Raw genomic sequence first — 23,365 nt, forward strand, 5'->3', positions numbered from 1 at the left:
AGTGATACAATGAGTGAGACTCTAGTGAAGTGTTTTACAGCAGGGATGCCAGAGAGTGAAACACCATTGAAGTGTTTCAAAGCAGTGATCTAATGAGTGAGACACCAGTGAAGTGTTTCACAGCAGTGCTACAATGAGTGAGACTCCAGTGAAATGTTTCACAGCAGTGATGCAATGAGTGAGACTCCAGTGAAGTGTTTCACAGCAGTGATGCAATGAGTGAGACTACAGTGAAGTGTTTCAGAGCAGTGATGCAATGAGTAAGACTCCCGTGAAGTGTTTCACAGCAGTGATTCAATGAGTGAGACTCCAGTGAAGTGTTTCACAGCAGTGATTCAATGAGTGAGACTCAAGTGAAGTGTTTCAGAGCAGTGATACAATGAGTGAGACTCTAGTCAAGTGTTTCACAGCACTGATACAATGAGTGAGACACCAGTACGGTGCTTCATAGTAGTGATACAATGAGTGAGACTCCAGTGAAGTGTTTCACAGCAGTGATACAATGAGTGAGACTCTAGTGAAGTTTTTCACAGCAGTGATGCCATGGAGTGAAACACCAGGGGTGTGTTTATCAGCAGTTATAGAATGAGTGAGACTCCAGTGAAGTGTTTCACAGCAGTGATGCCATGGAGTGAAACACCAGGGGTGTGTTTATCAGCAGTTATAGAATGAGTGAGACTCCAGTGAAATGTTTCACAGCAGTGATACAGTGAGTGAGACTCCAGTGTAGTGTTTCACAGCAGTGATGCACCAAGTGAGACTCCAGTGAAGTGTTTCACAGCAGTGACACAATGAGTGAGACTCCAGTGAAATATTTCACAGCAGTGATACAATGAGTGAGACTCCACTGAAGTGTTTCACAGCATTGATACAATGAGTCAAACACCATTGAAGTGTTTCAAAGCAGTGATCTAATGAGTGAGACACCAGTACACTGCTTCAGAGCATTGATTCAAAGAGTGAGACTCCAGTGAAGTGTTTCACAGCAGTGCTACAATGAGTGAGACTCCAGTGAAATGTTTCACAGCAGTGATGCAATGAGTGAGACTCCAGTGAAGTGTTTCACAGCAGTGATGCAATGAGTGAGACTACAGTGAAGTGTTTCAGAGCAGTGATGCAATGAGTAAGACTCCAGTGAAGTGTTTCACAGCAGTGATTCAATGAGTGAGACTCCAGTGAAGTGTTCCACAGCAGTGATTCAATGAGTGAGACTCAAGTGAAGTGTTTCAGAGCAGTGATACAATGAGTGAGACTCTAGTCAAGTGTTTCACAGCACTGATACAATGAGTGAGACACCTGTACGGTGCTTCATAGCAGTGATACAATGAGTGAGACTCCAGTGAAGTGTTTCACAGCAGTGATACAATGAGTGAGACTCTAGTGAAGTTTTTCACAGCAGTGATAAAATGAGTGAGACTCCCATGAAGTGTTTCACAGCAGTGATACAATGAGTAAGACTCTATTGAAGTACTTCAAAGCAGTGACACAATGAGTGAGACTCCAGTGAAGTGTTTTATAGTAGTGATGCCATTGAGTGAAACACCAGGGGTGTGTTTATCAGCAGTTATAGAATGAGTGAGACTCGAGTGAAGTGTTTCACAGCAGTGATGCCATGGAGTGAAACACCAGGGGAGTGTTTATCAGCAGTTATAGAATGAGTGAGACTCCAGTGAAATGTTTCACAGCAGTGATACAGTGAGTTAGACTCCAGTGAAGTGTTTCACAGCAGTGATGCACCAAGTGAGACTCCAGTGAAGTGTTTCACAGCAGTGACACAATGAGTGAGACTCCAGTGAAATATTTCACAGCAGTGATACAATTAGTGAGACTCCACTGAAGTGTTTCACAGTATTGATACAAAGAGTGAGACTCCAGTGAAGAATTTCACAGCAGTGATAAAATGAGTGAGACTCCCGTGAAGTGTTTCACAGCAGTGTTACAATGAGTAAGACTCTATTGAAGTACTTCAAAGCAGTGACACAATGAGTGAGACTCCAGTGAAGTGTTTTATAGTAGTGATGCCATTGAGTGAGACTCTAGTGAAGTGTTTCATAGCAGTGATACAATGAGTGAGGCTCCAGTGAAGTGTTTCACAGCAGTGCTACAACGAGTGAGACTCTAGTGAAGTGTTTTACAGCAGTGATGTAATGGAGTGAAATACCAGTGAAGTGTTTCACAGCAGTGATCCAATGAGTGAGACACCAGTACAGTTCTTCAGAAAAGTGATTCAAAGAGTGAGACTCCAGTGAAGAGTTTCACAGTAGTGATACAATGAGTGAGACTCCCGTGAAGTGTTTCACAGCAGTGATACAATAAGTAAGACTCTACTGAAGTACTTCACAGCAGTGACACGATGAGTGAGACACCAGTGAAGTGTTTCACAGCAGTGATGCAATGAGTGAGACTCCAGTGAAGTGTTTCACAGCAGTGATACAATGAGTGAGACACCAGTACGGTGCTTCAGGGCAGTGATATAATGAGTGAGACTCCAGTGAACTGCTTCAGTGCAGTGATACAAAGTGTGAGACTCCAGTGAAGTGTTTCACAGCAGTGATACAATGAGTGAGACTCAAGTACAGTGCTTCAGAGCAGTGATACAATGACAGACTCCAGTGAAGTGTTTCACTGCAGTGATACAATGAGTGAGCCTAGTGAAGTGTTTCACAGCAGTGATACAATGAGTGAGACTCCAGTGAAGTGTTGTAGAGCAGTGATACAAAGAGTGAGACTCCAGTGAAGTATTTCACAGCAGTGATACAATGAGTGAGACACCAGTACGGTGCTTCAGAGCAGTGATACAATGAGTGAGACACTAGTGATGTGTTTCACAGCAGTGATGCCATGGAGTGAAACACCAGTGGAGAGTTTATCAGCAGTGATAGAATGAGTGAGACTCCAGTGAAGTGTTTCACAGCAGTGATAAAATGAGTAAAAGTCTGTTGAAGTGCTTCACAGCAGTGATACAGTGAGTGAGACTCCAGTGAAGAGTTTCACAGCAGTGATACAATGAGTGAGACTCCCGTGAAGTGTTTCACTGCAGTGATACAATAATTAAGACTCTACTGAAGTACTTCACAGCAGTGACACGATGAGTGAGTCACCAGGGAAGTGTTTCACAGCAGTGATGCAATGAGTGAGACTCCAGTGAAGTGTTTCACAGCAGTGATACAATAAGTAAGACTCTACTGAAGTACTTCACAGCAGTGACACGATGAGTGAGACACCAGTACACTGCTTCAGAGCAGTGATGCAATGAGTGAGACTCCAGTGAAGTGTTTCACAGCAGTGATTCAATGAGTGAGACTCCAGTGAAGTGTTTCACAGCAGTCATTCAATGAGTGAGACTCAAGTGAAGTGTTTCAGAGCAGTGATACAATGAGTGAGACTCTAGTCAAGTGTTTCACAGCACTGATACAATGAGTGAGACACCAGTACGGTGCTTCATAGCAGTGATAGAATGAGTGAGACTCCAGTGAAGTGTTTCACAGCAGTGATGCAATGAGTGAGACTACAGTGAAGTGTTTCAGAGCAGTGATGCAATGAGTAAGACTCCAGTGAAGTGTTTCACAGCAGTGATTCAATGAGTGAGACTCCAGTGAAGTGTTTCACAGCAGTCATTCACTGAGTGAGACTCAAGTGAAGTGTTTCAGAGCAGTGATACAATGAGTGAGACTCTAGTCAAGTGTTTCACAGCACTGATACAATGAGTGAGACACCAGTACGGTGCTTCATAGCAGTGATACAATGAGTGAGACTCCAGTGAAGTGTTTCACAGCAGTGATACAATGAGTGAGACTCTAGTGAAGTTTTTCACAGCAGTGATAAAATGAGTGAGACTCCCGTGAAGTGTTTCACAGCAGTGATACAATGAGTAAGACTCTATTGAAGTACTTCAAAGCAGTTACACAATGAGTGAGACTTCAGTGAAGTGTTTTATAGTAGTGATGCCATTGAGTGAAACACCAGGGATGTGTTTATCAGCAGTTATAGAATGAGTGAGACTCCAGTGAAGTGTTTCACAGCAGTGATACCATGGAGTGAAACACCAGGGGTGTGTTTATCAGCAGTTATAGAATGAGTGAGACTCCAGTGAAATGTTTCACAGCAGTGATACAGTGAGTTAGACTCCAGTGAAGTGTTTCACAGCAGTGATGCACCAAGTGAGACTCCAGTGCAGTGTTTCACAGCAGTGACACAATGAGTGAGACTCCAGTGAAATATTTCACAGCAGTGATACAATTAGTGAGACTCCACTGAAGTGTTTCACAGCATTGATACAAAGAGTGAGACTCCAGTGAAGAGTTTCACAGCAGTGATAAAATGAGTGAGACTCCCGTGAAGTGTTTCACAGCAGTGATACAATGAGTAAGACTCTATTGAAGTACTTCAAAGCAGTGACAAAATGAGTGAGACTCCAGTGAAGTGTTTTATAGTAGTGATGCCATTGAGTGAGACTCTAGTGAAGTGTTTCATAGCAGTGATACAATGAGTGAGGCTCCAGTGAAGTGTTTCACAGCAGTGCTACAATGAGTGAGACTCTAGTGAAGTGTTTTACAGCAGTGATGCCATGGAGTGAAATACCAGTGAAGTGTTTCACAGCAGTGATCCAATGAGTGAGACACCAGTACAGTTCTTCAGAAAAGTGATTCAAAGAGTGAGACTCCAGTGAAGAGTTTCACAGTAGTGATACAATGAGTGAGACTCCCGTGAAGTGTTTCACAGCAGTGATACAATAAGTAAGACTCTACTGAAGTACTTCACAGCAGTGATGAAATGAGTGAGACTCCAGTGAATTGTTTCACAGCAGTGATGCAATGAGTGAGACTCCAGTGAAGTGTGTCAGAGCAGTGATGCCATGGAGTGAAAAACCAGTGAAGAGTTTCATAGCTGTGATTCAATGAGTGAGACACCAGTACAAAGCTTCAGAGCAGTGATATGATACGAGTGAGACTTTAGTGAAGTGTTTCAGAGAAGTGATCTAATGAGTGAGACACCAGTACACTGCTTCAGAGCATTGATTCAAAGAGTGAGACTCCAGTGAAGTGTTTCACAGCAGTGCTACAATGAGTGAGACTCCAGTGAAATGTTTCACAGCAGTGGTGCAATGAGTGAGACTCCAGTGAAGTGTTTCACAGCAGTGATGCAATGAGTGAGACTACAGTGAAGTGTTTCAGAGCAGTGATGCAATGAGTAAGACTCCAGTGAAGTGTTTCACAGCAGTGATTCAATGAGTGAGACTCCAGTGAAGTGTTTCACAGCAGTGATTCAAAGAGTGAGACTCAAGTGAAGTGTTTCAGAGCAGTGATACAATGAGTGAGACTCTAGTCAAGTGTTTAACAGCACTGATACAATGAGTGAGACACCAGTACGGTGCTTCATAGCAGTGATACAATGAGTGAGACTCCAGTGAAGTGTTTCACAGCAGTGATACAATGAGTGAGACTCTAGTGAAGTTTTTCACAGCAGTGATAAAATGAGTGAGACTCCCGTGAAGTGTTTCACAGCAGTGATACAATGAGTAAGACTCTATTGAAGTACTTCAAAGCAGTGACACAATGAGTGAGACTCCAGTGAAGTGTTTTATAGTAGTGATGCCATTGAGTGAAACACCAGGGGTGTGTTTATCAGCAGTTATAGAATGAGTGAGACTCCAGTGAAGTGTTTCACAGCAGTGATGCCATGGAGTGAAACACCAGGGGTGTGTTTATCAGCAGTTATAGAATGAGTGAGACTCCAGTGAAATGTTTCACAGCAGTGATACAGTGAGTTAGACTCCAGTGAAGTGTTTCACAGCAGTGATGCACCAAGTGAGACTCTAGTGAAGTGTTTCACAGCATTGATACAAAGAGTGAGACTCCAGTGAAGAGTTTCACAGCAGTGATAAAATGAGTGAGACTCCCGTGAGGTGTTTCACAGCAGTAATACAATGAGTAAGACTCTATTGAAGTACTTCAAAGCAGTGACACAATGAGTGAGACTCCAGTGAAGTGTTTTATAGTAGTGATGCCATTGAGTGAGACTCTAGTGAAGTGTTTCATAGCAGTGATACAATGAGTGAGGCTCCAGTGAAGTGTTTCACAGCAGTGCTACAATGAGTGAGACTCTAGTGAAGTGTTTTACAGCAGTGATGCCATGGAGTGAAATACCAGTGAAGTGTTTCACAGCAGTGATCCAATGAGTGAGACACCAGTACAGTTCTTCAGAAAAGTGATTCAAAGAGTGAGACTCCAGTGAAGAGTTTCACAGTAGTGATACAATGAGTGAGACTCCCGTGAAGTGTTTCACAGCAGTGATACAATAAGTAAGACTCTACTGAAGTACTTCACAGCAGTGACACGATGAGTGAGACACCAGTGAAGTGTTTCACAGCAGTGATGCAATGAGTGAGACTCCAGTGAAGTGTTTCACAGCAGTGATACAATGAGTGAGACACCAGTACGGTGCTTCAGGGCAGTGATATAATGAGTGAGACTCCAGTGAAGTGCTTCAGTGCAGTGATACAAAGTGTGAGACGCCAGTGAAGTGTTTCACAGCAGTGATACAATGAGTGAGACTTCAGTACAGTGCTTCAGAGCAGTGATACAATGACAGACTCCAGTGAAGTGTTTCACTGCAGTGATACAATGAGTGAGCCTAGTGAAGTGTTTCACAGCAGTGATACAATGAGTGAGACTCCAGTGAAGTGTTGTAGAGCAGTGATACAAAGAGTGAGACTCCAGTGAAGTGTTTCACAGCAGTGATCCAACGAGTGAGACTCAGGTGAAGTGTTTCACAGCAGTGATACAATGAGTGAGACTCTAGTGAAGTATTTCACAGCAGTGATACAATGAGTGAGACACCAGTACGGTGCTTCAGAGCAGTGATACAATGAGTGAGACTCTAGTGATGTGTTTCACAGCAGTGATGCCATGGAGTGAAACACCAGTGGAGAGTTTATCAGCAGTGATAGAATGAGTGAGACTCCAGTGACGTGTTTCACAGCAGTGATAAAATGAGTAAAAGTCTGTTGAAGTGTTTCACAGCAGTGATACAGTGAGTGAGACTCCAGTGAAGTGTTTCAGAGCAGTGATGAAATGAGTGAGACTCCAGTGAATTGTTTCACAGCAGTGATGCAATGAGTGAGACTCCAGTGAAGTGTGTCAGAGCAGTGATGCCATGGAGTGAAAAACCAGTGAAGAGTTTCACAGCTGTGATTCAATGAGTGAGAAACCAGTACAAAGCTTCAGAGCAGTGATATGATACGAGAGAGACTTTAGTGAAGTGTTTCAGAGAAGTGATACAACGAGTGAGACTCCAGTGAAGTGTTTCACAACAAAGATACAATGATTGAGACTCCAGTGAAGTGTTTAACAACAGTGATGGCATGAGCGAGACTCCAGTGAAGTGTTTCACAGCAGTGATGCCATGGAGTGAAACACCAGTGAAGTGTTTCACAGTGGTGATACAATGGGTGAGACTCAAGTGAAGTGTTTCACAGCAGTGCTACAATGATTGAGACTCCAGTGAAGTGTTTCATAGTGGTGATGCCATTGATGAGACTATAGTGAAGTGTTTTTATAGCAGTGATACAATGAGTGAGACACTAGTGAAGTGTTTCACAGCAGTGATGCCATTGAATTATACTCTACTGAAGTGTTTCACAGTAGTGCTACAAAGAGTGAGACTCTAGTGAAGTGTTTCACAGCAGTGATGCCATGGAGTGAAACACCAGTGAAGTGTTTCACAGAAGTGATCCAATGAGTGAGACTCCAGTGAAGTGTTTCACAGCAGTGATACAATGAGTGAGACTACAGTGACGTGTTTCAGAGCTGTGATGCAATGATTGAGACTCCCTTGAAGTGTTTTACAGCAGTGATTCAGTGATTGAGACTCCAGTGAAGTGTTTCACAGCAGTGATGCAATGAGTGAGACTCCAGTGAAGTGTTTCACAGCAGTGATACAATGAGTGAGACTCATAGTGAAGTGTTTCAGAGCAGTGATACAATGAGTGAGACTCTAGTGAAGTGTTTCACAGCAGTGCTACAATGAGTGAGACTCCAGTGAAGTGTTTCATAGTAGTGATGCCATTGAGTGAGACTCTAGTGAAGTGTTTCATAGCAGAGATACAATGAGTGAGACTCTAGTGAAGTGTTTCACAGTAGTGCTACAATGAGTGAGACTCTAGTGAAGTGTTTCACAGCAGTGACACAATGAGTGAGACACCAGTGAAGTATTTCACAGCAGTGATCTAATGAGTGAGACACCAGTACACTGATTCAGAGCAGTGATTAAAAGAGTGAGACTCCAGTACAGTGCTTCAGAGCAGTGATTCAATGACACACTCCAGTGAAGTGTTTAACAGCAGTGTTACAATGAGTGAGACTCCAGTGAAGTGTTTCATAGCAGTGATACAATGAGCAAGACTCCAATGAAGTGTATCACAGCAGTGATGCCATGGAGTGAAACACCAGTGAAGTGTTTCACAGTAGTGATACAATGGGTGAGACTCAAGTCAAGTGTTTCACAGCAGTGCTAAAATGAGTGAGACTCCAATGAAGTGTTTCATAGTAGTGATGCCATTGAGTGAGACTCTAGTGAAGTGTTTCATAGCAGTGATACAATGAGTGAGACTCTGGTGAAGTGTTTCACAGCAGTGATGCAATTGAATCAGACTCTAGTGAAGTGTTTCGCAGTAATGCTACAATGAGTGAGACTGTAGTGAAGTGTTTCACAGCAGTGATGGCATGAGCGAGACTCCAGTGAAGTGTTTCACAGCAGTGATGGCATGAGCGAGACCAGTGAAGTGTTTCACAGCAGTGATGCAATTGAATCAGACTCTAGTGAAGTAGGTAGGTAGTAAAGCTTTATTTCGATATAGAAACATATCATAAAAGCAAAACATGACAGCATAAAAACAATGGTCGAAACAAAGCAATTTACAATTCATATTACCATTAAAAACATTTCATATTTACACGGGATAATCTTAAAATTTATGAAAAATGAAAAAGGGACACTTTACTGTATCGTCAGTTGTTTAGCAGATCTTATGCGCCAAGCCCAGCCTAGGAATTTAGCCAAACAAATGGCAAAAAAGGGTCTTGTATCTGAGAGCAGTATTCTTATAGCTTCCAGATGTGAGCGAGTTCCCAGGCTCCTACAAAGAGGCTTCAACCACCTCCGTCTAGGGGCCATATAGACTCGACACTCAAATAGAAAGTGTGCGACAGATTCGATTTTTAGCTCGCAGAATGGGCAATAGGGTACAGTTTGCAGTGGTGGTTTCCAGGTAGAGGTAAACTGACATAAAAGTAAGACCCCAACCCTGAATTTGAAATATAATGCCCTATCATGTGAACTGTGAATCAAGTCCAAATATGGTTCTCTGGAGGGGATATCTTTAACCATCAAGAAGTTGGCAACAGATCTTGGGTGATTTGATTTACCAAGTCTCTCGTTATCCACCCAAGACCAGTAAGCCTTCTTCAGTTCTTGTTTAGGAGGTGCTGTTTTATTCTCCCACGCAGCTCCCAGACCGAGCTTGTATAATGCCCTCTTGACCTCTCTGAGCCAGGTGATCTTATGCCAGCCAGGTAAGGACAGTACATCTTTTAGGGCGTCTGCATAGCTGTGGAGTTCGGGGACGTTCCAAATTCTAGACCATAGTAGTAAGGGGCGTAATTTAGCTTGCTCGCAGATTGGACGGGTACCTGCGTCCAGCAAGAGGGGGATTGTGGGGGTGCTCTGGGGTAGCCTCATCAGATCTTTGTGAAATTTATTTTCTAGGTGGGCCAAAGTATCCACTCTCTGGGTACCCCAAAGTTCTGCGCCATACAGTGCTGCACTCACAACCCTACCCCTATAAATATCAAGAAGTGCCCCAATAGGTTTTATGGAGGAAGCACGCTGCTCTTTAAGTAAAGCACCAACAACCCTCTTATGGGTTAGAAACACTTTTTGGTGATGGGCCTTCCAGCTCATACTATCACAAAGACGTATGCCTAGATAGTCAAATTCTTTGACCCGTTCTAATGTGACAGAGTCTAGAGTGGGGGGTTTAACAGATTTCTTAGGGGGGTTGAGGACAAGAAATTTGGTCTTGCCAATATTTATGGCCAGTCCCTTGGTGTCACAGAAGGCCTTGAAGCTGGAAAGTAGTGACTGTATGCCTGCAGGTGATTTCGAAATCAGGAGGGTGTCGTCCGCAAACAGGAGCGTCGGGATTTTCCTTCCAGCCAGGGATGGTGCATCTGCAGGATGTTGAAGAAGGTGCTCCACCACTCCATTGACGTAAAGCGAAAACAGAGTGGGGGCAAGCACACACCCCTGGCGGACGCCCCTGTCTACTGGAATACACGGGGTTTTTTCTCCCTGGGCACCCCATCTGATTTGGGCAAAGTTGTTTTCATGGAATTTTATCAGCAAGGCCAACAAATAGGGAGGTAGACCTAACTCGTCAAGGACCTTCCACAATAATGCTCTTGGAACCAGGTCGAAGGCTGTTTTTAAGTCTATGAAGACTAAGTATAAGCTGCCCCCTCCTAGCACCACTACCTTCCAATAGAGCATTAAAAGGCGGAATGTCTGCTCGACGGTGCCTGTCCCTGATCTAAAACCCGCTTGGAAATCAGACAATATCTGATTTTCATCCACCCACTCCAGAATCCTGCCCAATACCACTTTCCCCGCTACCTTTTGCGTCGAATCCAGCAAACTGATGGGGCGGTAATTGGCTGGGTCTTCCCTGCTACCCTTCTTGAAAATGGGGACTACTTCAGCGCCCCTCCAAGAGTCAGGGAAAGACCCCCCCAACATAACCTCATTAAGAAGAGCAGCAATTAATCTGCTCCAAAATGGGGGATTATTTTTTATCAAGTCGCCCGGGATCCCATCAGGTCCTGCCGCTTTGTTAGAAACAATACACCTGATTGCCTTCTCTACTTCCAAGGTGGTAAATAGGACTTCATTTGGTGGGAGATCTGTGGAACTGAGCCTTGGGAGCGGGTCTGGTTGCGGAGGCCCTATCTGAGCCGAATACAATTTCGAAAAGTGGGCAAACCAGGCAACACCAGGGATATTACAAGTCAGTTGTTGATCAATGGGCTTGTCTCTTGATCTTAGCAAGTCCCAGAACCCCTTAGCATCTTTCCTTGTGCTCGCCTCCATTAGGTCACGCCAAAAGTTGAAATCATATGTCCGCTTGGCCTCAGTCACAGTTTTCCTATAAAGTTTCCTTGCAGACCTGATGGTAGCTTGGTCTTTTCCTTTTACTACAGCAACAAGATCACCCTTAGCAAGTCGACACTTGGCTGTGAACCACTTTTCACTTGTTCTCAGGGCCCCCTTTGAAGCAGTTCTGGAGCTGGGTTTGGGAATGATGAACAGCCCACTTAGTGCCGTTACAGTCTCCGTAAATAACGATAAAAACATCTTGCTATCGCTATTCGTGCTATCAAGCCTAGATTCAGCCTCTAGTAAGATGGTTTCAGCTTGTGACATCCTAGCCTCATCCGCTGAGACTCTTGCCCATTTAAGACGTCTGCCACAGTTTGAGGGAAGAATCTCATGTGAAGCTTTCCATAACTGATTAGTAGCTTCTTGAGACCCAGTTTGCCAGGGGACAGAAATGGTTAAAGCGAGAGGGTTGTGGTCGCTGTCACAGGTCTCTATAACCTCCATGTCTTGATGATATGGCCAGAGGTTATAGTTGAGCATAACAAAGTCAATTCTGGATGAGTGGCCCGTCCTATTGTATGTATGGGCACCCATGGGATCTGATTTAGAACGCCCATTCGTTGCTCTCAAGTTATGCTCCATGCAAAGAGCATTTATATCGATCGCCTTTTGTGTCCATTTAGGGATCGGTTCGAGGTTCAAAATAGGGATGCCCCTCCTGTTATCCTCCTCGTTGGTATCCAGAATATCTTCTTTGGCTAAAGGCTCAAAACAGCAATTAAAATCGCCTGCCAGCAGGACGAGAGAGTCGGCGTCACAGGCAGACAGGTAGTTACTTAAGCCTAAAGAGTTTAGAGATCCTCCGTTCCTAATGCCCCTTAAGTAGAGATTAAATAGTTCTAGTTTCCTTCCCCCTTTGTAGTGCACTGTTAGCCATTGAAGGTCAGGTGTTTCGGTGGTCCTTTGAGAAACACTGAGGTCTAGTGCTATGTTGATCCAGATGAGAAGACCACCGGATGGCCGTCCTTTAGAACCTTGGTGACATACAGCCGGAACATGGAAGGTCCTGTAGCAAGCAAATGTCATAGGGTGCCAGGAAAGTGTTCCATTCCGGGTTATCAAAGTTACGTGCAAGGCCAGCCACATTCCAGCTTAAGACCCTCAGTGAAGAATCGCCTGGGGAGGCAACTCTATCAGGCAGGTCGATCTCCATTGGATTAGATTGTACTGGAGGAGGGGGGATCGAACAGGGGCTGTCTGGCCTCGTTTCCACTCTTTTGCAATCTAAAATGGCCATTTTGATCGATTCCATGGCCCGGGGCAAGAGAGTCAGAAGCCCGGCTTGGCTAGTTGGAGGGCCGTTGGTTGGATTTCCAATTATGTCTATAACATGTGGAGACAATGCTTTTTCTAGTTGTGGGCATGCTGGGAACATAGAAAGTCAATCGACCTCCTCCAGGCCTCCAATCTATTGTAGGTTGAAAGGCCATTCCAGTGTAAAAGAGTATTCTTTTGCCTCATGGGATGGGTGTTCCATGGGTGGTGCTGCACCAAGGACCAGTTATCCGCTTGGGTATGCAATTGGCGTGGGGGGTAAAAATAGGATAGCGGCCTTGGTATGACTAAAGAATCTTCACTAGTTGGCCAGGAACAGATATGGTGCGCCGTATGTGGGTCTTCAAAAGTTACAACTACACAGTCCCCTTGCTTAGATTTCTTGGTTGGGCCCACCCAGGGTATTCTACGGACCATCATTACTCGGCTTCTTTTGCCATTGGGAATCGGTCTGTTGACGTTAAGCCAGTGCATAGTTTTATTTTTCAATGACCAGTGGTTTTCGTGTTGGTCAGTGCCAATCACAGGGACGCCTGTCAACACGACCACATAGTCATTGGCCTCTGGTGGAAGGTCTATATAGCCTCCTCTAAAATTTTCTTTTGGACGAGGACCCTGGGTTTCGGCAGGCTGGGGTCTGGCGGATGCTACCAGGTTTGGATTTACTTTTCCAGGCTTAGAGTTCCGTGTGGGAATCTGCGGTTTGGTAGCCTGAGGTTTAGCGGTTATGGAAACTTGATCCACAGCCACAGTCCTCGGCTTAGGAACAGGCCTTACAGCAACAGGTACTGGTGGGGGGTGCTGCTCAGCTTGCAAAACAGGGGCTGGTGAAAGTGGGTCAGATAAGGACACGCCCTGGTTTTCGAGACTTCTCAGGCCAAGAGTGGCCAGAGCAATAATGCTCTTCTCCATCTCGAGTAGATTGTTTTCTATCCTAGACAATCTTAAGTCGAGTGGTGAGAGAAGTTTTTTTAATGTTTCCCAGACTTGATCTATAAATTCCTTATCATTCCTTCCCTGGTCTTGTACCTGCGCCCCCTCGTCTACTGGGGTGGTGTTGGCTGGACCCTCTCCCATACTTTGGCATACTGACTGTGTGCTCAAGGAACCCTCAGGTAAAGCATTACGTGCCTGAGTGTTGGTCATTGTGAGCTGGTGGGAGACTGCGACCTTTGCCTTTTTACGAGAGTAGGCTGAGCGTAATTGGCGTTTTCTTTTGGGTTGTGCACCACTAACACAGGAAGTAGTTGGGAATGCTTGGGAAAGGGGATTAAGGGTGGGGGTCTGGGCGTGAGAAGGTGCAGCGAAACTTAGCTCTTCTGTAATGCATGATTGTTCTAAGGGCGGAGTGAGGGTGGAAGTAATCGGGGGCTGGTGTAAATCAACCTGGGTGGTAATACTATTTGGGCGGGCAGGGCGTGCTGGAGTGACAGCAGAGGCTATATGTCCTAGGGATGATTTTTTCGAGAGGGCAATTACCTCGGACAGCCTACGTGCAGCTACCAATTCTAGGGATACCCGGGTTTGAAGTTTAGATATTTCTTCATCGATGGCTATATTTGTGCGGGTGATGAAGTCGTCCATAGGGCCACAGATTTGTGGACCACCTTTGGAGGCTTTGCTACGTGTCATCCTAGTACTCATGGTGCTTACGATGAGATCAGGGTCGTCATTCGACTTGCTAACTAGGGAGCTTCAGTTTAAGCTAACCTGTCTCAGCACGATGATACAATAACAAGCAGGTTAGGAGCAATAAGGGGGATGGGCCTGGGCAGTCCTCGAACGGCCTCAAACGGCCCGCTCTTAGCCCGGTCTTCGCCCCGGCCGTTGCCCCGCGCACGTCCCGCGTGCGCGTTGTCCACACAAGCTATGAAGGAAAAACAAGAGGAAGGGGCGGGAAGAGGACCAGCTGCGGCCGATCCACGCCGCTAGGAATGCTGGTCCTCGCAGTCCCGCCTCTACCCCTGTTGACCAGATGACAGCTTGCAAGGGGCGCGTTGGTGCTCAAAGCACGTGAAGGGAGGCAGAAAGGTTGTTCCCCAGAGAGAGTCTAAGCCTACAAGCGGCACCCGCGAAGCGGGGGCCGCGAGGCGTGGCGAAGTGGCCAGACAGCAACAACACAGAAACAGCGCTTCTTTGCAGGAAGGGTCCCAAGGCTCACTCACTCCACACAGATTTTAAAGAGGAGGAGGAGGGGGCGGGAAGAGGACCAGCTGCGGCCGATCCACGCCGCTAGGAATGCTGGTCCTCGCAGTCCCGCCTCTACCCCTGTTGACCAGATGACAGCTTGCAAGGGGCGCGTTGGTGCTCAAAGCACGTGAAGGGAGGCAGAAAGGTTGTTCCCCAGAGAGAGTCTAAGTCTACGAGCGGCTCCCGCGAAGCGGGGGCCGCGAGGCGTGGCGAAGTGGCCAGACAGCAACAACACAGGAACAGCGCTTCTTTGCAGGAAGGGACTCTAGTGAAGTGTTTCACAGTAGTGCTACAATGAGTGAGACTCTAGTGAAGTGTTTCACAACAAAGATACAATGATTGAGACTCCAGTGAAGTGTTTAACAGCAGTGATGGCATGAGCGAGTCTCCAGTGAAGTATTTCACAGCAGTGATGCCATGGAGTGAAACACCAGTGAAGTGTTTCACAGTGGTGATACAATGAGTGAGACTCCAGTGAAGTGTTTCATAGTGGTGATGCCATTGATGAGACTATAGTGAAGTGTTTTTATAGCAGTGATACAATGAGTGAGACTCTAGTGAAGTGTTTCACAGCAGTGATGCCATTGAATTATACTCTACTGAAGTGTTTCACAGTAGTGCTACAAAGAGTGAGACTCTAGTGAAGTGTTTCACAGCAGTGATGCCATGGAGTGAAACACCAGTGAAGTGTTTCACAGAAGTGATCCAAAGAGTGAGACACCAGTACACTGCTTCAGAGCAGTGTTGCAAAGAGTGAGACTCCAGTGAAGTGTTTCACAGCAGTGATGCAATGAGTGAGACTACAGTGACGTGTTTCACAGCAGTGATACAATGAGTGAGACTCACAGTGAAGTGTTTCAGAGCAGTGATACAATGAGTGAGACTCTAGTGAAGTGTTTCACAGCAGTGCTACAATGAGTGAGACTCCAGTGAAGTATTTCACAGCAGTGATACAATGAGTGAGACACCAGTACGGTGCTTCAGAGCAGTGATACAATGAGTAAGACTCTACTGAAGTACTTCAAAGCAGTGACACAATGAGTGAGACTCCAGTGAAGTGATTCATAGTAGTGATGCCATTGAGTGAGACTCTAGTGAAGTGTTTCATAGCAGTGATGCAATGAATGAGAATCTAATGAAGTGTTTCACATCAGTGATGCCATTGAGTGAGACTCCAGTGAAGTGTTTCACAGCAGTGCAACAATGAGTGACACTCTAGTGAAGTGTTTTAAAGCAGTGATACCATGGAGTGAAATAGCAGTGAAGTGTTTCACAGCAGTGATCCAATGAGTGAGACACCAGTATAGTGCTTCAGAGCAGTGATGCAAAGGGTGAGACTCCAGTGAAGAGTTTCACAGCAGTGATACAATGAGTGAGACTCCCGTGAAGTGTTTCACAGCAGTGATACAATAAGTAAGACTCTATTGAAGTACTTCACAGCAGTGACACGATGAGTGAGACACCAGTGAAGTGTTTCACAGCAGTGATGCAATGAGTGAGACTCCAGTGAAGTGTTTCACAGCAGTTGTGCCATGGAGTGAAACACCAGTGAAGTGTTTCACAGTAGTGTTACAATGGGTGAGACTCAAGTGAAGTGTTTTACAGCAGTGCTACAATGAGTGAGACTCCAGTGAAGTGTTTCATAGTAGTGATGCCATTGAGTGAGACTCTAGTGAAGTGTTTCATAGCAGTGATACAATGAGTGAGACTCTAGTGAAGTGTTTTACAGCAGTGATGCAATTGAATTAGACTCTAGTGAAGTGTTTTACAGTAGTGCTACAATGAGTGAGACTCTAGTGAAGTGTTTCACAGCAGGGATGCCATAGAGTGAAACACCATTGAAGTGTTTCAAAGCAGTGATCTAATGAGTGAGACACCAGTACACTGCTTCAGAGCATTGATTCAAAGAGTGAGACTCCAGTGAAGTGTTTCACAGCAGTGCTACAATGAGTGAGACTCCAGTGAAATGTTTCACAGGAGTGATGCAATGAGTGAGACTCCAGTGAAGTGTTTCACAACAGTGATGCAATGAGTGAGACTACAGTGAAGTGTTTCAGAGCAGTGATGCAATGAGTAAGACTCCCGTGAAGTGTTTCACAGCAGTGATTCAATGAGTGAGACTCCAGTGAAGTGTTTCACAGCAGTGATTCAATGAGTGAGACTCAAGTGAAGTGTTTCAGAGCAGTGATACAATGAGTGAGACTCTAGTCAAGTGTTTCACAGCACTGATACAAGGAGTGAGACACCAGTACGGTGCTTCATAGCAGTGATAAAATGAGTGAGACTCCAGTGAAGTGTTTCACAGCAGTGATACAATGAGTGAGACTCTAGTGAAGTTTTTCACAGCAGTGATGCCATGGAGTGAAACACCAGGGGTGTGTTTATCAGCAGTTATAGAATGAGTGAGACTCCAGTGAAGTGTTTCACAGCAGTGATGCCATTGAATTATACTCTACTGAAGTGTTTCACAGTAGTGCTACAAAGAGTGAGACTCTAGTGAAGTGTTTCACAGCAGTGATGCCATGGAGTGAAACACCAGTGAAGTGTTTCACAGAAGTGATTCAATGAGTGAGACACCAGTACACTGCTTCAGAGCAGTGATGCAAAGAGTGAGACTCCAGTGAAGTGTTTCACAGCAGTGATGCAATGAGTGAGACTACAGTGACGTGTTTCAGAGCAGTGACGCAATGATTGAGACTCCCTTGAAGTGTTTTACAGCAGTGATTCAATGAGTGAGACTCCAGTGAAGTGTTTCACAGCAGTGATGCAATGAGTGAGACTGCAGTGAAGTGTTTCACAGCAGTGATACAATGAGTGAGACTCACAGTAAAGTGTTTCACAGCAGTGATCCAATGAGTGAGACTCAGGTGAAGTGTTTCACAGCAGTGATACAATGAGTGAGACTCTAGTGAAGTATTTCATAGTAGTGATGCCATTGAGTGAGACTCTAGTGAAGTGTTTCATAGCAGTGATACAATGAGTGAGACTCTAGTGAAGTGTTTCACAGCAGTGATGCAATTGAATTAGACTGTAGTGAAGTGTTTCACAGAAGTGCTACAATGAGTGAGACTCTAGTGAAGTGTTTCACAGCAGTGACACAATGAGTGAGACACCAGTGACGTGTTTCACAGCAGTGATCTAATGAGTGAGACACCAGTACACTGCTTCAGAGCAGTGATTCAAGGAGTGAGACTCCAGTACAGTGCTTCAGAGCAGTGATTCAATGACACACTCCAGTGAAGTGTTTAACAGCAGTGTTACAATGAGTGAGACTCCAGTGAAGTGTTTCACAGCAGTGATACAATCAGCAAGACTCCAGTGAAGTGTTTCACAGCAGTGATGCCATGGAGTGAAACACCAGTGAAGTGTTTCACAGTAGTGATACAATGGGTGAAACTCAAGTGAAGTGTTTCACAGCAGTGCTACAATGAGTGAGACTCCAGTGAAGTGTTTCATAGTAGTGATGCCATTGAGTGAGACTCTAGTGAAGTGTTTCATAGCAGTGATACAATGAGTGAGACTCTAGTGAAGTGTTTCACAGCAGTGATGCAATTGAATCAGACTCTAGTGAAGTGTTTCACAGTAGTGCTACAATGAGTGAGACTCTAGTGAAGTGTTTCACAGCAGGGATGTCATAGATTGAAACACCAGTGAAGTGTTTCAAAGCAGTGATCTAATGAGTGAGACACCAGTACACTGCTTCAGAGCAGTGATTCAAAGAGTGAGACTCCAGTGAAGTGTTTCACAGCAGTGCTACAATGAGTGAGACTCCAGTGAAATGTTTCACAGCAGTGATGCAATGAGTGAGACTCCAGTGAACTGTTTCACAGCAGTGATGCAATGAGTGAGACTACAGTGAAGTGTTTCAGAGCAGTGATGCAATTAGTGAGACTCCCGTGAAGTGTTTCACAGCAGTGATTCAATGAGTGAGACTCCACTGAAGTGTTTCACAGCAGTGATTCAATGAGTGAGACTCCAGTGAAGTGTTTCATAGCAGTGATACAATGAGCAAGACTCCAGTGAAGTGTATCACAGCAGTGATGCCATGGAGTGAAACACCAGTGAAGTGTTTCACAGTAGTGATACAATGGGTGAGACTCAAGTGAAGTGTTTCACAGCAGTGCTACAATGAGTGAGACTCCAATGAAGTGTTTCATAGTAGTGATGCCATTGAGTGAGACTCTAGTGAAGTGTTTCATAGCAGTGATACAATGAGTGAGACTCTAGTGAAGTGTTTCACAGCAGTGATGCAATTGAATCAGACTCTAGTGAAGTGTTTCACAGTAATGCTACAATGAGTGAGACTCTAGTGAAGTGTTTCACAGCAGTGATGACATGAGCGAGACTCCAGTGAAGTGTTTCACAGCAGTGATGGCATGAGCGAGACCCAGTGAAGTGTTTCACAGCAGTGATGCAATTGAATCAGACTCTAGTGAAGTGTTTCACAATAGTGCTACAATGAGTGAGACTCTAGTGAAGTGTTTCACAACAAAGATACAATGATTGAGACTCCAGTGAAGTGTTTAACAGCAGTGATGGCATGAGCGAGACTCCAGTGAAGTGTTTCACAGCAGTGATGCCATGGAGTGAAACACCAGTGAAGTGTTTCACAGTGGTGATACAATGAGTGAGACTCCAGTGAAGTGTTTCATAGTGGTGATGCCTTTGATGAGACTATAGTGAAGTGTTTTTATAGCAGTGATACAATGAGTGAGACTCTAGTGAAGTGTTTCACAGCAGTGATGCCATTGAATTATCCTCTACTGAAGTGTTTCACAGTAGTGCTACAAAGAGTGAGACTCTAGTGAAGTGTTTCACAGCAGTGATGCCATGGAGTGAAACACCAGTGAAGTGTTTCACAGAAGTGATCCAATGAGTGAGACACCAGTACACTGCTTCAGAGCAGTGATGCAAAGAGTGAGACTCCAGTGAAGTGTTTCACAGCAGTGATGCAATGAGTGAGACTACAGTGACGTGTTTCAGAGCAGTGACGCAATGATTGAGACTCCCTTGAAGTGTTTTACAGCAGTGATTCAATGAGTGAGACTCCAGTGAAGTGTTTCACAGCAGTGATGCAATGAGTGAGACTCCAGTGCAGTGTTTCACAGCAGTGATACAATGAGTGAGACTCACAGTGAAGTGTTTCAGAGCAGTGATACAATGAGTGAGACTCTAGTGAAGTGTTTCACAGCAGTGCTACAATGAGTGAGACTCCAGTGAAGTATTTCACAGCAGTGATACAATGAGTGAGACACCAGTACGGTGCTTCAGAGCAGTGATACAATGAGTAAGACTCTACTGAAGTACTTCAAAGCAGTGACACAATGAGTGAGACTCCAGTGAAGTGATTCATAGTAGTGATGCCATTGAGTGAGACTCCAGTGAAGTGTTTCATAGCAGTGATGCAATGAATGGGAATCTAATGAAGTGTTTCACATCAGTGATGCCATTGAGTGAGACTCCAGTGAAGTGTTTCACAGCAGTGCAACAATGAGTGACACTCTAGTGAAGTGTTTTAAAGCAGTGATACCATGGAGTGAAATAGCAGTGAAGTGTTTCACAGCAGTGATCCAATGAGTGAGACACCAGTATAGTGCTTCAGAGCAGTGATGCAAAGAATGAGACTCCAGTGAAGAGTTTCACAGCAGTGATACAATGAGTGAGACTCCCGTGAAGTGTTTCACAGCAGTGATACAATAAGTAAGACTCTATTGAAGTACTTCACAGCAGTGACACGATGAGTGAGACACCAGTGAAGTATTTCACAGCAGTGATGCAATGAGTGAGACTCCAGTGAAGTGTTTTACAGCAGTGATGCAATGAGTGAGACTCCAGTGAAGTGTTTCACAGCAGTGATACAATGAGTGAGACTCACAGTGAAGTGTTTCAGAGCAGTGATACAATGAGTGAGAATCTAGTGAAGTGTTTCACAGCAGTGCTACAATGAGTGAGACTCCAGTGAAGTGTTTCATAGTAGTGATGCCATTGAGTGAGACTCTAGTGAAGTGTTTCATAGCAGTGATACAATGAGTGAGACTCTAGTGAAGTGTTTCACAGCAGTGATGCAATTGAATTAGACTCTAGTGAAGTGTTTCACAGTAGTGCTACAATGAGTGAGACTCTAGTGAAGTGTTTCACAGCAGGGATGCCATGGAGTGAAACACCAGTGAAGTGTTTCAAAGCAGTGATCTAATGAGTGAGACACCAGTACACTGCTTCAGAACAGTGATTCAAAGAGTGAGACTCCAGTACAGTGCTTCAGAGCAGTGATTCAATGACAGACTCCAGTGAAGTGTTTAACAGCAGTGTTACAATGAGTGAGACTCCAGTGAAGTGTTTCACAGCAGTGATACAATGAGCGAGACTCCAGTGAAGTGTTTCACTGCAGTTGTGCCATGGAGTGAAACACCAGTGAAGTTTTTCACAGTAGTGATACAATGGGTGAGACTCAAGTGAAGTATTTCACAGCAGTGCTACAATGAGTGAGACTCCAGTGAAGTGTTTCATAGTAGTGATGCCATTGAGTGAGACACTAGTGAAGTGTTTCATAGCAGTGATACAATGAGTGAGACTCTAGTGAAGTGTTTTACAGCAGTGATGCAATTGAATTAGACTCTAGTGAAGTGTTTCACAGCAGTGCTACAATGAGTGAGACTCTAGTGAAGTGTTTCACAGCAGGGATGCCATAGAGTGAAACACCATTGAAGTGTTTCAAAGCAGTGATCTAATGAGTGAGACACCAGTACACTGCTTCAGAGCATTGATTCAAAGAGTGAGACTCCAGTGAAGTGTTTCACAGCAGTGCTACAATGAGTGAGACTCCAGTGAAATGTTTCACAGGAGTGATGCAATGAGTGAGACTCCAGTGAAGTGTTTCACAGCAGTGATGCAATGAGTGAGACTACAGTGAAGTGTTTCAGAGCAGTGATGCAATGAGTAAGACTCCCGTGAAGTGTTTCACAGCAGTGATTCAATGAGTGAGACTCCAGTGAAGTGTTTCACAGCAGTGATTCAATGAGTGAGACTCAAGTCAAGTGTTTCACAGCACTGATACAATGAGCGAGACACCAGTACGGTGCTTCATAGCAGTGATACAATGAGTGAGACTCCAGTGAAGTGTTTCACAGCAGTGATACAATGAGTGAGACTCTAGTGAAGTTTTTCACAGCAGTGATGCCATGGAGTGAAACACCAGGGGTGTGTTTATCAGCAGTTATAGAATGAGTGAGACTCCAGTGAAGTGTTTCACAGCAGTGATGCAATGAGTGAGACTACAGTGACGTGTTTCAGAGCAGTGACGCAATGATTGAGACTCCCTTGAAGTGTTTTACAGCAGTGATTCAATGAGTGAGACTCCAGTGAAGTGTTTCACAGCAGTGATGCAATGAGTGAGACTCCAGTGAAGGGTTTCACAGCAGTGATACAATGAGTGAGACTCACAGTGAAGTGTTTCACAGCAGTGATCCAACGAGTGAGACTCAGGTGATGTGTTTCACAGCAGCGATACAATGAGTGAGACTCTAGTGAAGTATTTCATAGTAGTGATGCCATTGAGTGAGACTCTAGTGAAGTGTTTCATAGCAGTGATACAATGAGTGAGACTCTAGTGAAGTGTTTCACAGCAGTGATGCAATGAGTGAGACACCAGTGAAGTGTTTCACAGCAGTGATCTAATGAGTGAGACACCAGTACACTGCTTCAGAGCAGTGATTCAAAGAGTGAGACTCCAGTACAGTGCTTCAGAGCAGTGATTCAATGACACACTCCAGTGAAGTGTTTAACAGCAGTCTTACAATGAGTGAGACTCCAGTGAAGTGTTTCACAGCAGTGATACAATGAGCAAGACTCCAGTGAAGTGTTTCACAGCAGTGATGCCATGGAGTGAAACACCAGTGAAGTGTTTCACAGTAGTGATACAATGGGTGAAATTCAAGTGAAGTGTTTCACAGCAGTGCTACAATGAGTGAGACTCCAGTGAAGTGTTTCATAGTAGTGATGCCATTGAGTGAGACTCTAGTGAAGTGTTTCATAGCAGTGATACAATGAGTGAGACTCTAGTGAAGTGTTTCACAGCAGTGATGCAATTGAATCAGACTCTAGTGAAGTGTTTCAAAGTAGTGCTACAATGAGTGAGACTCTAGTGAAGTGTTTCACAGCAGTGATGCCATGGAGTGAAACACCAGGGGTGTGTTTATCAGCAGTTATAGAATGAGTGAGACTCCAGTGAAATGTTTCACAGCAGTGATACAGTGAGTGAGACTCCAGTGAAGTGTTTCAAAGCAGTGATCTAATGAGTGAGACACCAGTACACTGCTTCAGAGCAGTGATTCAAAGTGTTTCACTGCAGTGCTACAATGAGTGAGACTCCAGTGAAATGTTTCACAGCAGTGATGCAATGAGTGAGACTCCAGTGAACTGTTTCACAGCAGTGATGCAATGAGTGAGACTACAGTGAAGTGTTTCAGAGCAGTGATGCAATGAGAGAGACTCCCGTGAAGTGTTTCACAGCAGTGATTCAATCAGTGAGACTCCAGTGAAGTGTTTCACAGCAGTGATTCAATGAGTGAGACTCAAGTGAAGTGTTTCAGAGCAGTGATACAATGAGTTAGACTCCAGTGAAGTGTTTCACAGCAGTGATGCCATGGAGTGAAACACCAGGGGTGTGTTTATCAGCAGTTATAGAATG

This window comes from Triturus cristatus, chromosome 1_1, assembly GCF_964204655.1.
Source record: "Triturus cristatus chromosome 1_1, aTriCri1.1, whole genome shotgun sequence".
NCBI lineage: Eukaryota > Metazoa > Chordata > Amphibia > Caudata > Salamandridae > Triturus > Triturus cristatus.